Source organism: Cariama cristata, unplaced genomic scaffold, assembly GCF_000690535.1.
Source record: "Cariama cristata isolate BGI_N322 unplaced genomic scaffold, ASM69053v1 scaffold43659, whole genome shotgun sequence".
NCBI lineage: Eukaryota > Metazoa > Chordata > Aves > Cariamiformes > Cariamidae > Cariama > Cariama cristata.
In genome coordinates, this window is record NW_009636089.1 from 21272 (window position 1) to 32908 (window position 11637).

An 11637-nucleotide genomic window follows, 5' to 3' on the forward strand; every position below is an offset into this window, starting at 1 on the left:
TACATTTCCACAGTACTGTCAACGTGTGGACTTTACATTTTTGTTCTTGCTCCCGGACTACTATCAATACAAAACACAACACGAAACACAAAACTAAACAGTATCATCTACTCATGGAGTGTTGTTGTGTTAGACACAGTCTGAAAGCCCACCTTAATTTTTTATATAACTCTGTCTTTTAGCTCTTCCTTTTACAGGGCAGGCCTTGTTCTGAACTGTTTTAGCTTCTGACTGTTAAATACCAATGCATGCACTGCACTTCCTAGATTTCTTTCCTTTCCCCACTTTCTGTATCCCTTTTCCTGTACATTTTATTTTCCAATAGATTAGATACATCTACTGTGCTGTATATAGAGCAAGAAGTAATATTCAGCAGTTGTGGCATTTATGTATAGTTGCAGTTGTGTACTGCTGAAAACGCAGGCTTTTGTAACAATGTGATCTTTAATAATGCACTACAAGTACCCAATGTATTTTAGCTATTTTAGTAGGACTTGTTCAATAAAGATGCAAGCTCTAAGGGTAGCTGTGATGTCTCTGTTTCCTTATTACAATAAGAGGTGGGTTCCTTTTCTGTTTGTTTGCACCTGTTCTTTACGTGACTTCTGAGGGTTTTTTTGGGAATATCTGGTGAAATAAAAGGTGATTCCTTTTGTTGTCCACTAAACAATAGCTATTAAGCTAACCTAAATTCCAGATCTGGATCTGGGAAATGATAGGTGCTGGACAATGGTAGTCATGTACTTTGCTTTCAAGACTGCTGAGTGGCTGGGTCAGACATGAGATTTGATACCATTTTTAGTAATTCCAGGAGGAGACTGTGAGGCTGTGCATGGCAAATACAATATATTCATTTTCTACCTCTGATAAACTGAATTAAAAGGCCATTTTCCTAGTGTTTGTAATATAGTTTAAAAGACTGTTGATACAATCTTCTCTTTAAAAAGACTTCTATTGGGGGAAAAAGTAATATACACATTTCTAAATTTTAGAACATATATTGGTTTCATTTTAGCACAGAAAACAGAGAAAGCAGCATTTTTAAAAAAAGACAAGCAGTGATCTACCAATTAATACCAGATGTACGTCTGCCCCTGGAGTTTTCCAGTCATGAGACCAAACGAGTGCAATTTCATATGCCCTGACTGTCTGTTCCACCGAGTGGATTTACACAGGGATTGAGTTTGGTTTGATGACTTCAGTTATATTGCAGAAAACCAACCACACACGCACAGCACCTGATCCAAATGGCCACCAGTCTCACCACAGACAGCAGTGTATTTGGGATGGTGCTAACTCTCTGGTTAGAAAGCAGTTCTATCTTATATGTATCTATAGTATAGGTATATACATATAGACATTACATATATATATATATACAGATGTAAAGGATGAGAAATAGTTAATAGAATTAGAGTGATGATTAATTGACCTTATTTTTTTACCCTGTGGTCCACTGGCTTTGGGAAGTAGGTAAGTGAACCATTTCTAAAAGAGATAGGGAAGACTATTAAAAGGTCTTTAAATCCCAACCCTATTGTTCGTAATATTTAAATTTGCTACACAAGAAAAGCTTTTAAAGCTGAAAAATTTAAAAGGGTTGCACGCTCATTTGGAATTTGCAGTTGCTGCAATAATGATTGCTTGACCCTCAGCACTGGTTTTTAATCTTCACAGCAACATGCTATGTTTTAATAAAGACATGAGGATATGTGGATTAAGGTCTTTGATCAAACTACAAAAACTGAAAAGTCATTCTTGAATAACGCAAATAACAGGTCTTTTTGTTAATAATAAAGAACTCCTTACTGTATAAAACTACTTTTAATATGCTAACATTCTAGAGACTGAAATTTTCCAAAGATAGTATCATATACATTATGATTAATAGAGGCTTCCTACATAGGCAAAGGTGACATACACCTTTGCATCAGCAATAGTGGTTGTGGCACATATGTAACATGAGCTTCATAAGATTTAAAAAAAGAGAAAAAAGTTACAGGGTGACCATACCTATAAAAACCAATGGTATGGCCATTTTAAGGAATGCCCCTAGGATTTCATACATGTCTTTCCTGTAATAGTCCCCAAATCATCATTATTAGACGTGTTTTGAAGAAACTACATGGTTGACTGTCTGAGGCATTAGCTGCATGCATCACATGTTTGCTCCTCTCTGGTGTACATAATATACCCCCTTGTGTATACAAGAGGCTGGGGTGAGCAGTGTGCTTTGCACCCCTACATCAGGGCGTGGGGCTGGGGAGCTGGGGGAGGAGGCTGGGCATCTCTCCCAGCTGTATGCTTGATGCAGCCATGGCACAACTGAACTTTGCTACACTGAGAGCAAAGGTGAAAGAAGTTCTACTGTTCTCATCCTTGGGACAGCAACATTTAATTTTTGTCTATGGCACAAAAAGACTTTGAGCTGGATCTGAGAATCAGGAGCATAAAAGCTGATCTAGGGAGGTAGTGGTAGGGCAAGGGTGGGGAAAGGAGCAGGTTGGTGCTTCTCAGATTGGCAGGGAGGCTTCCTGTAGCTGGAAAGTTGATTAAAATAATTGGAAAAAAAAAATGCAGTTAATGTGACTCACAGTCAGTTGATGCAGTATAGCACAACACACCACCTTTTTAACTTCTTCATTAAATAATTGTTTGTGCAATAGGAAGGCTAGTGAGAGTATTTTCAAAGCATTATGGTCAAGTAGATTCAGAAAACACTGGTTCTAACTGCAAACCTAGTAATAATATATCACGGAGTATCTGGAAAATCAATCTTTGTCCCTCAGCAAATCAAACAAGAAAAAACCAAGATGAGTTCTGCAAAATAGGAATAATAATCGATACCTGTTTTTCACAAAGCATTTTAAACTATGCATAGAAAATCACTAATTAGGAACTAGCTGTTGTTACCATGAAGCATCACATTTTAAATGAAAAGCAAGGCAGAAGAGCATGTGCTATCAGTTAAATTCCAGTACTAAAAAACCTGCACTGTTAATTACCTAATGAAGAAAACATTAACCCATAGACCTTGGACTTTATGCTGCCAACAACATCCTGAGCAGGTGGGTTAAAAAAACTTGTTTCATATTCATACATTTATTCAGTGGAAGTTAGCGAAATTTTGTCTGCATGCATATAGGACCTATGCAAAAGAGCAGTAACAGTTTTAAACCAATATCACTTTAATGCCAGACTCCAATTAAATAGACTCCAGTTACATTTCTGCTGTTAAAGTTGTACTACCATATCACAAAAGAAAAAACCAAATCAATATTCCAGGTAAGAAGTTCAAACTCAAAAAAGCAAATTTAAATAGAATGAAAATGAGCCCAGATCTGTCTCAACAACATCATGTTCCTGTGAAAAAAAAAGCAAACATGATACTGGAATAACCTGGAGTATAACCAGCAAGATAAGTGAGGCAATAGTTTAGCACTACTCAGCATTGGCAAAGCTACAGCTGGAATAAGACATCCTAATAAGGCACCCCAGCTCAGAGAAGATGGGGATACAGTGGCAAGAGTCCAGGGGAATGCAGCAAGCATGGCGCGAACAATGGCAGAGAATGTGGCTGATGAGGAGTAACCAAAAGAAATGGGTTGGTTTAGTCCGAAGTGAAGCTAGCGAACTGCTCTTCGTGGGGGTAGAGCTATACAGAGTTGCCTTCAGTGTTATAAAAGAGATTAAGGTAATACATAGAAATTTGGAAAATACTTTCAAAGGTGGAAGAGTAGGAATGTGCTTGAGTAGGGTGCCAAAGGAGAGGCTGTCGATGTTCATCTTCTGAGATCTTTCAGAATGTGTTGGCAAATACCTGTTATTATTTGTATTACTCCCAACTCAAAGCCAGATGATCCTATCATGAAGTTATGACAGACTAGAAGCTGGAATTTCTGCCTTTTTTTGGCTTCCTAAAAACTTCCCTGGCAAACACAACATGACCCCATACATTTCCAAAACCATCCACACAAGACTTGCATTCCGTACTCATGCTGCAGACTGAGTCGAAGGGGGCTATGGTCTACATGCCAAGGCATGAGACCCCTTCTTGTGGTCCCTCACTTAGCTGTTTTCTAAGATTCATTTGAGTTCTGGTGAAGTAAAAGACAGAAATACATGAACTTACATTGATTTTCCTGCTACAGTCATGAAAACATGGGTAACTTGCACTGTAGTTCAGAGAAAGGAAAGAGCAGGAGAAAAAAAAGAAACATGAAGAGTATGTAACAAGCAATGAAGGGGAAATAGGAAGTTCAGAAGAAGTTGTGTCTGTCTGAGCTGGAGTTCAAGAGATGCAAGTTTTGTAGAGACAAAACATGAGTTTTACACTCCAATTTGCAATAGATATTTTCCTTTTCAGAGGCGGAGATCTGAAATACCTTGTTGAAAACACACAAAGAAGCACTTGACTTCAGGAGACAGTTGTGGATGGTTTTTCTCCCCACATTTTGTGAGTGGGGAGCCGCAGGAGAGCAGGCAGGCTGGCAATCCCATTGAGAAAAGATGTAGCAGGAGATGAGACTTGGCCAGCTGCGTGGGGAACTGGGGCACAACTTGATGCCCGCTTAGCCCAACTTGGGCCTCAAGAGCCTGGCATTGCCTCTGCCGTTGGATGTGCCTGGCAACATTCATGCAATGGCCACCACAGTTAGACCCTGTGTCTCTAGTCCCAGGCTAAGTGGAGAAACACGGTAAAACAGAGCAGTCACACTGTAGTTTGCAACTCCCTGAAGAAAGACTCCAATATTTGGGTACTCAAATACTGCAGAATAAAGAAGAAAATACATCCTGCATTTGTAGTTTAATTGCTATGTAAACATAACCTAAAAACCTCAGGTAACCTACTAGCATACTGACAAGCGTGCCTGCCTACACCTATTCATCTGAACTGCTTTGTTAGTGCATCCAGAGCTCTGAGCTACCATCTGTCTGTCAGGGTACGGCCAGAGCTCAAAGTGCTGTGTAGGCTGGTGTAAATTATCTCAGGAAGCAGTGTAACTGCAAAATCAGCACTGCTTAAAAAAAAAAAAGTCAGAAGGATGCTCATGCTCTTTGTGCATTCATTTCTACTTTGCTTTTTCTGATATTGTCTGAGCATATTAGCTCAATCCCGTTTGTCAATTTGTAATATTTCAGAGCAGCTTAATTCTGTTCCTGCTCTGAAGGTTCTAATGTGGTGTTTTGAGTTGTGGGCTTAAAGACTTCATCCTGTATGTCACTTGGTGCACGCTGCTTTTCAAAGCTCTCAACTCCTTGTGACTCATCTAATATTTTCCAGCTGCTGATTCCAGAGGAAGAGATGAGACCCAACAGCTGATGTTTTATACAAAGAAAGAGTATCCTGTTTGCACAGCACTGTTACAAATTCATATTGCACGTGTCTGAAGTTAAACCCATGAATCTGTCCAGACAGATAATGGTAATATTGGAAAATTTACTTCATGTAACTTAGAACAGATCCTGAAAGTTTCAAGAAGTCACAGCAGCAGGAACTTCTTTCTTCCAAGACACATCCTCAAGATGAAGTGCTGAGCAGGTTTCTCATGCATTTTTTCATGTATTCTCAGGTGGTTTTTGCAGTCTTGAGTCTTCTGTTCATCTCAACAGATTCCCATTAACACATATAAGAACACAAAAAGCTCTTTATGCCATGATTTCTCCTTCAAACAGCTCCTCTTCCCCAAAACTGCATTTGTTAGCTGGAAATTTCAGTGTGTTTTAAGTTCCTAATAAAATACTCTGTACCCATCCACACAGGGCTTACCATTGACCATACAGCTTTCTACAATAAAACTATTGGACAGCAAGTCCTAGAGGCTGCTAAGTTTAGGACCAGACTACCACAGGTTTAAGCTATATCTAGTTTTACTTTCCCAACGGTTATACAATCAGTTGCATCGCTGACTGTACTGACAGCTGCCAGAGTTAAATGCGTTAGCCGACTGTCAAAGCAGCCTTGTCTCTGGAGGTTTCATTTCCCTGTGAGTCATTTTGGTTTGGTCATTTTTTCCTCACTACCGTTTGCCTGAAGGTGAGTTTCCGCCCATAAATCACTAGCGTAACTGTAGAGCCCCGTCTGGTGAAGTCCCCTGGGAGGCTCAGGAGCTGAAACCACCTGTAGGCTCTAACAAATTTGCAGTCCATTTGCTTTCTTTTCCAAGCCCAACAAGTTCTTGGTTTCCTTGGTAGCCCACCCGAACTGGCAGTGCTGTTCACAAGAAGGTTGTGTGAGGACAGGGCTGTATAGGGCAAAAACAGCCTCCAAAAAAAGAAAGGAGGCGAGGGTATAAAAAGGATACCTGAACATTGTGTTTGTAAATAAATAGCAGTAAGTTATGAGTAAGTTAACCATAGCAGCCAGAAACATTTATATCGGATTCTGGAATGCTAACCACGGCAGAAAATGGTTATGTGAAGTGCAAAATTGCTACTATTTAAAAGTGCACTTTGATCAACAAAGTGAGAAAAGATGTATTTCATGCTTTTCACTCTGAAATACAGCAATCTGAGCAATTTGAGGAAGTTCTTTTCAGTGGGGAGCCCTGAGTTAGCAGACTTGCAATTTGCTGTAACCGTTAAATCTCACAGCACTGCCAGATCACACATGAGGGCAGGGGGGAAAACAGGTCACTCTCCTTCGAGTTTCATTTGCTGTTTGTCCTTTTATGGAAGGATCTGAAGATCCAAAGTCAGAAAGGAGGAGCTGGGCACCGGCAGGGATGCGTACAGCTGTGCACACTAGCTCCTGTCTTGCCAAAGCCCAATGCTACACCTCCCCACTTCTCCAGTTCCCTTTGCCCAAAGACTCACAAAGAAGCAAGTTTCAGTGACAGGAGCCCATGTCTAGCTCCTGTGTGAGTCAAATAACATACCCACAGCCCCCGGCTGGATTTGATAATCCATGATAACGTAGCACACAATGTCCTGAGGCTAGGGAGAAGTTTTCTGAAGGAAAATGAGAGGAGTGGGGTTACCCCAGGCCCTGAAAGCAAGATGGGCAAGGATCTGGAAGGTAGAGAATGACTACCTGTGATAGAAGAGAGGGACCTAAATCAAATCCTTTTCTATGATTAATAGAAAATTAATCATAGAAAATCCTGGCCAAAACAGGACAGGTATCTGTCCTAATTTCCAAGAAATTAGGTAGAAGGAGGATGCAGAAACACCGCGTGCCTAAATTACATGCTGAAACATCAGGGGTGTTGAAACAGTAAGCCGTCCATCTGATCTCCCACAACTGTAAATCCTGAGCTATTCCACCAGAGTTGCGAGGCTGGATAAACAAGATCAAAACCAGGTTCAAAGGGTTGACCTAAACCCTTTGATGCACTTGTGAAGCAGACACGTCAGCTGAGTGATTGAAACTGCGAAGTTCAGCTCTCACAGTCCGGGCGGTGTCACGGACTCTGTTTCACAGATGGGCAGGCTTTGAGCAGAAGGGCATGGCTGCTCTCCGTGCAGGAGAGCTTCCCTCAGGTGGGCTCTGCCTGCGCACACCGCCCCTGCCCTTCTCCCCTTTTTGGGCTGCTGAAAGGCAAACCTCAAGTTTTCCCTCCTTTCTGGAGTGCTTGGCTGCTACTGACCAGACGTTAAAGCTTTTCATGCATTTTAAATGAGGTCACTACTCTAATCATTAATGAGTTTCTTTTATTATCAAGGTGATCATGCTGTGATGTTCCTTCGTCAGAGACCGCACCACTCTGGTGTGGAGGAACAACATAAACCACAAAATTCGGGTAATTTTCAGAGAGGGAATAGTTTTGGACTGATTTAGGGATTATGGCCCAGGGAAAGGAGTCGTAATACAGGTTCCCTGAAAACACATTTTTTCCCAACTGCTTTAATGGGCTTTGCACTCCTCTAGTGTTCTTGAGAGGCGAAGGCGACCTGGGACTGACATCAAGAACAGGTCTTCGTTCTGCTGGGCCACAAGGAAGGCATAATGGGGACACAACTCTCCTCTCTTGTAGCGATGCCTGCCTGGGCCCTGCTGCAAAGTCAATACCCTTTTATTTTACACTCCCACCCATTGTATTTGTAAATGCTAATCTCAGAAATGTGAACAGCAATTGAAGTTATGTATCATAATGAAAACAGACAACATTTTGTTTGCGGATAGTGCAGTAACATTATGTCCAGTGGCAGGTAAAGTTTGTTCCTTCTTCTGAAAAATCATGCAACCTTCTTTTTTATTTCAGACTGGAACATGTGAACAAGTGGGCTTCAGGAAGCTGGGCTTCCTTGCATCTCTTGGCATTACACATGAAGCACCAAACCTATGCCCGCACACCCCATGACCAAACCATCCCCATCAGCATAAACTGTCTCTCGAGATGATATAGTGCTTTAAGTAACTGGATTTTTGATGACTGGTAGAATATTTACCTGCACCCTTTTTTCTCCCTTTGGAGAATAACATACTGTTTTCCGGTTGAGTGTAAAGTCTTAAACCCCAGAAAACACTAAGAATTAGATTAGAAATATTATGCAAAACCAAGAAAAACATTTCCCCAGAGGCCTCACAGCAAAAACTATTGGGGATAGGCAGAGATGTTCATTTCACAACACATAATTTCGATACTCTAACCCATATAATAAGAGCATTCAATCATTTTTGACACTACAATGAACAAAACTATCTATATTCAGGGCAGTGGGTATATCTGAGGCAAAATATTTATGTATTTAATGTAGACCATGTTGCTACAATTTATGTAGACAATTTTTAGCACTACTATTCTTAAAGTAAACTATCAGAAGTAGGATGGTGAACATCATACTCTCCTGCACTTCAGGAAGCCCCCTCTGGGGCAGCACAGAGAGCGGGCCAGAGTTTTGCTGGATTATAAATAGCCAGATTTGGCCTGGCTCTCTTGCAGATTATGCAAGTCCAGAGTGGAAGAGGAAAGCGGATTAAGGGCCTCATGTTGGCTATTTCTGAGCCAGGAGTTTGCTTTTACAATACAAGCAGGAGGCAAAGGAGCAGAACAGGAACAACGGCTGTCGCTCTAGGAGTGGGCAGAAAAGTGAAGGGCACTAAACACCTCCCAAATTGCTATGCACAGCAACGAATTCTTGTGTTACAGAACAGATCCTTTTTGATAGTTTGACATCTTAGAGGGCACAGACTAGCATGCTGTACCCTCAGTGTGCCTAACTCAAGGCCACAACAGATGCCTTTTACTTGCGTCTGAGAGAGAGGTGACTTCTGAAGTGGCCCTGGGTAGCAAACAGCTTCTTAGAGTACCTTGGAGGTATGTATTTGTGGCTAATTGGGACTGTACTATTCACCTTCAATCTGGCAGGCCTCAACTTGTACTACCTCAAAGTATACCATTTCCATGCCAAGCCTGTGCCACAAACAGATTTTCTGATTTCATTCCTATTTCCAGAATAATATGCGGATGCTACTGAAAAGAAAGCAAATTAAAAGGAAGTAGTAGGTTAGAGAAACTGTTTTATCTGATACACTCAGAACTCCCTTATCTTCTACTAGTTGTTAAAAATATCTTTTTTTTTTTTTTTTTCCCCTATGAAAGAAAATTACGTATGTCACTGTCTTGGAGCATGGCACTTGTGGGAGTATGCACCTCATGTTGCCAATCTGAACAGTCATGTACGTCCAGTGCTGTGCTGTTTTCTTGATTTATTGCTGTATTCCCCAGCACTCATAAGAAGAAGTAGAGAGAAAACCTAATAGTGAATGAACTACCCATCCCAGCTTGATATCCGACACACACAGCGCTCTCTGAGCATTCACAAAAATTATTGACTCTAATAAAAGCAAGCAGTTGTAAAACCAGAGTTAAAAATCCCGAAGGGAGAAAGTTAATGGCTGCACCAGAAGAGCCTATTCCCCAACACCAGCACGCCTGTGCCGCTGGCTGCAGAAGAGCCAGGAGGACACACGGTGGCTGCTGCTGCTGCTGCACCGAGTGCTGGGACAGCTGGAGGCCCTTCTAGTAAGTTACAGACATTGTAAGAGGTGGGTATGTTTAAGTCCTTCAAAACCATAGTTCCTGATACAACAGCAGAAAAAGTTCCTTTTGAAAATGCAGCTTTAATTTTTCTGTGCCTCCCTTTTACAGTTGTAAGTGGATGTAATACTGATTATTAGGTTTTGTAATCATAGAACAGTTTGGTTGGAAGGAACCCCCTTGTCCTATCACTACCCGCCCCTGTAAAAAGTCCCTCCCCAGCTTTCTTGTAGGTCCCTTTAGGTACTGGAAGGCTGCTGTAAGGTCTCCCCGGAGCCTTCTCTTCTCCAGGCTGAATAACCCCAACTCTCTCAGCCTATCTTCACAGAAGAGCTGATCCAGCCCTCTCTGATCATTTTTGTGGCCCTCATCTGGACTCGCTCCAACAGGTCCATGTCCTTCTTGTGCTGAGGACCCCAGAGCTGAAGTCAGTACTTCAGGTGGGGTCTCACCAGCGTGGAGTAGAGGGGGAGAATCACCTCTCTTGAACTGTTGGTCACCCTTCTTTTGATGCAGCCCGGGATACGGTTGGCTTTCTGGGTTGTGAGTGCACATTGCTGGGTCATGTTGAGCTTCTTATCAACCCGCCCCCCCAAGTCCTTCTCCTCAGGGCTGCTCTCAATCCTTTCTTCACCCAGCCTGTATTTGTGCTTGGGATTACCTCAACCCAGGTGTAGGACCTTGCACTTGGCCTTGTTGAACTTCATGACGTTTGCATACGCCCACCCCTCAAGCCCGTCAAGGTCCCTCTGGATGGCATCCCTTCCCACAAGCGTGTCAACCCCATCGCCCAGCTTGGTGTCGTTGGAAAACTTGCTGAGGGTGCACTCAGTCCCACTGTCCATGTTACTGACAAAAATGTTAAACAGCGCTGGTCACAATACCGACCCCTGAGGAACACCACTCGTCACTGGTCTCCACTTGGACATCGAGCTGTTGACCGCAACCCTTTGCAAGCACCCATCTAATTCCTTATCCACCGAGTGGTCTGTCCATCAAATCCAAGTCTCTCCAATTTAGAGACAAGGATGTCTTATGGGACAGTGTCAAATGCTTTGCACAAGTCCAGGTAGGTGACATCAGTTGCTCTTCCCTTATCCACCAACGCTGTAACCTTGTCATAGAAGTTCACCAAATTTGTCAGGCACTATGTGCCCATAGTGAAGCCATGTTGGCTGTCACCAGTCACCTCTTTATTTTCCATGTGCCTTAGCATAGTTTCCAGGAGGATCTGCTCCATGATCTTGCTGGGCACAGAGGTGAGACTCACCGGCCTGTACTTCTCCAGGTCTTCCTCTTTTCCTTTTTTAAAAATGGGAGTTATATTTCCCTTTTTCCAGTCAGTGGGAACTTCACCAGGCTGCCATGACTTCTCAAATATGATGGACAGTGGCTTAGCCACTTCATCTGCCAGTTCCTGCAGGACTCGCGGATGCATCTCATCAGGTTCCATGGACTTGTGCACCTTCAGGTTCCTTAGATGGCTTTGACCCTGATCTTCTCCTACAGTGGGTGGTTCTTCATTCTCCCAGTCCTTGCCTTTGCTTTCTGCGACTTGGGCGGTCTGGTCAGAGCACTTGTCGGCGAAGACTGAGGCAAAAAAGTTGTTGAGTACCTCAACCTTGTCCGTGTCCCAGGTAACCAGGTCTCCCAT